Below are 3,011 nucleotides of genomic sequence, written 5' to 3'. Positions count from 1 at the left end.
AGGAAAGTCCAGAGGAATTTTTTTTCTGCATCAGGTTCAACTTGAGCAGTGCTGGGTGACACCCAATGACACACTTGGTTGGGGAAGGAGAGGCTGGCACACTCCTAGCTGCTTATCTCTGCCACCTCCGCCTCCATTTGTCCCTGGCTTCCTGGGGCCCAGAGCCATCTCCGCCAGAGCAGGGAGGCCAATTAAGTGACCCGCGGGCTCCTTCTGCCTGACTCAGCTCAGCTCCAGCCCTCTCTGGGGAGAATGAGTCATTTTTTCAACCCTGAAGTATTTATCTTCATGTGGGAAATGGGTAGGGGTGGGGAGAGCCCCTCCTGGTCCTCTCCAAACTTGTTCCTCAGCTCTGAGGGGCACTCCAGCTGCAGGCAAAGGGATTCTAGGGCAACTCTGGAGAGGGCAGTCAGACCTGAAGTCAGTAAACCACAGCTGTGGCAGCCATTGGAGTCACCCTGGACAGAAGCACACTGGGCTAAGTGGGTGGAGTGTCCCTGTCAGTCCCCCACTGATGGATGGTTTCTCCTTGGGGATGGGCCTCTGCCCCCTGCTTCCTCTGCCCACCCAGTTAAGAAGCTATATGAGCCCGGGTGTGGCGGTGTACATCTGTAGTCCCAGCTACTTGGGAGGCTGAGGCAAGAGGATCGCTTGAGCCCAGGAGGTTAAGGCTGCATGAGCTATGGTCGAGGCTGCATGGGCTGTGGTCAAGGCTGCGCTCCAGCTTGGGCAGCAGAGTGAGACCTTGTCTCTTTAAAAACAAAACAGGCCGGTCAAAGTGGCTCATGCTTGCAATCCCAGCACTTTGGGAGGCCGAGGTGGGTGGATCACTTGAGGTCAGGAGTTTGAGATCAGCCTGACCAACATGGCAAAAACCCATCTCTACTAAAAATACAAAAAAATTAGCCGGCCATGGTGGCGCATGCCTGTAATCCCGACTACTCAAGGAGGCTGAGGCAGGAGAATAGCTTGAAACCCGGGAGGTGGAGGTTGCAGTGAGCTGAGATTGTGCCGTTGCACTCCAGCCTGGGCAACAGAGTGAGACTATGTCTCAAAAAAAAAAAAAAAAAAGGAAATTGCCCCCATCTCCCATTTTCTGTTTCCACTCTCTACCTCATTGCTCCCCTTAGCCCCTCCCACAGTCTAACATGCTGCGTATTTGATTTGTCTTATTTATTCTGTCTCCTACTAGCATATAAGTTTCACGAAGGCAAGGTTTATTTTATTTTATTTTTAGTTTTTTGGGACGGGGTGTCACTCTGTCACCCAAGCTGGAGTGCGGTGGCGTCATCACTGCTCTTTGCAGTCTCGAACTCCCAGGCTCAGGTGATCCTCCCATCTCAGCCTTCCAAAGTGCTGGGGTCACAGGCCTCAACCATTGCGCTTGGCCCAAAGGCAAGGATTTTGTCTGTTTTGTTTCCTGCTATATCCGTCGAGAGCGGTGCTAACACATAGTAGGCACACGATTTTAAAGAGGATAAGAGGAAAATGAATGAGTGAATGAATGTGAGCAGTCGGGGCTCTGTGTATTTTGATCCATAACCCTCCTCCCTCCCCCCACTCCAGCTGTGTTGTTCTAGGAGGCTAGGGTCTTTCTCCACCCACGCCCTCAAGGTCAGCTTATCCACTCTTGAGGTTTCATGCTTAATTTCTATATTTGAGCTTCTCATACCAGTGTGTGAGATTGCCCTGGGGAACAAGTGCCCTGAGTAGGGTACTTGTATCATAAAATAAAAAGGTGCTATTTTGGAGTAGAATGCAGAATTGGCATGAATTTTTGAGATTCAAAAGAAAATGAGGCTTAAGCTTTTTTCAGAGCTTTTAGCTGTTGTCCTCAAACCTGCCAGGGCACGGGTTGGCTCTCCTCTGCCGTGTGGGTGCTTTGGGAAAGTGTAAGCAGCCTTGTTTTTGGAAATGACCCCAACCCCTGAGCCCTGGGGCCTGCCCTCCCTGCAAAGCCCCAGTGAGGGGTTTTCACCAAACACGCACAAATGCCAGCAGAGGGCGGATCCACGTGCGTCCTCATCCGGGGGCCGTGCCCACTTCCCTTCCCGGCGGGCGTCCCCGTTTCTTTCTCTCAGCAGAGTGCTAGATCGGAACCTCTTGTCCTTCCCGACAAGAGGCCCTTCTCTGTCTGCCGCCTTTCCTGTGCCTCTCCTCTCCGTCGCTGGGTTTTCTTGTCCTTTTCCCCAGTTAGGTGGTTAGGTCAACTTCCAACTCCTCAGGGCCAAACAGTGCCACCACACTGGCGTCCCCATCCCCTATGCCAGCAGTGGCACTACCATTTTGGTCACAGCCCTGGGGCCCTGGAGTGTGACACATGTGGGGGGCCCTGGCACAGCCCCAACCTGTGCCTCAGCCTGCGCCTTGCACTGGCCAGGTGAGAAGCGCTGATTGCTCTCCTGCCCTCCAAGAACCCGCTGGTGTTTCCATGGCAACTGTGCAGCCAGGCTGCCTGGGCGTCTGCTGGGCTAAGGGCCACCAAGTCCTCTACAAGGTACCCATGGTTGTGGGAATGGAAGCATTAGCTAGAGGTGAGTGGCACTGACCTGTCCCCAGCTGTTAGGGAGGGAGCTGTACTTTGGGCTCCGGTGGGGTGTGGGGTCTCCTGGTTTTATCCACACCCCCATCCCCAGTCCATCTCACTGGGAAGCCACCCTGCCACTTCTTTCTGAGCCCCTGTTTCTTCCTCTGTAAGAGGGGCATGTAATGCTGACTTCAGAAGTTGTTCCAGCTCCCGACATGAGCCAGGTGGGGCAGCGGTGAGGGAGCCTCAGGTAGAGGAGGAGGGAGACAAGACCAGATCAAAGGGTGGCCAGGGATGCAGCTCTGTTCCATTCGGACCTGGGAATCAGACCAACCTGCCCCTTCCAAAGGGTCTTAGATCCTGAGGAAGCACTCTCCCCTCTCTCAGCCTCAGTTTCCCCTTCTCTAAAATGAAAATAGTCTGGGCACGGTGGCTCATGCCTATAATCCCAGCACTTTGGGAGACTGAGGTAGGCGGATCACTT

This window comes from Papio anubis, chromosome 1, assembly GCF_008728515.1.
Source record: "Papio anubis isolate 15944 chromosome 1, Panubis1.0, whole genome shotgun sequence".
Lineage (NCBI taxonomy): Eukaryota > Metazoa > Chordata > Mammalia > Primates > Cercopithecidae > Papio > Papio anubis.
Note: the sequence above shows the minus strand (reverse complement) of the source record.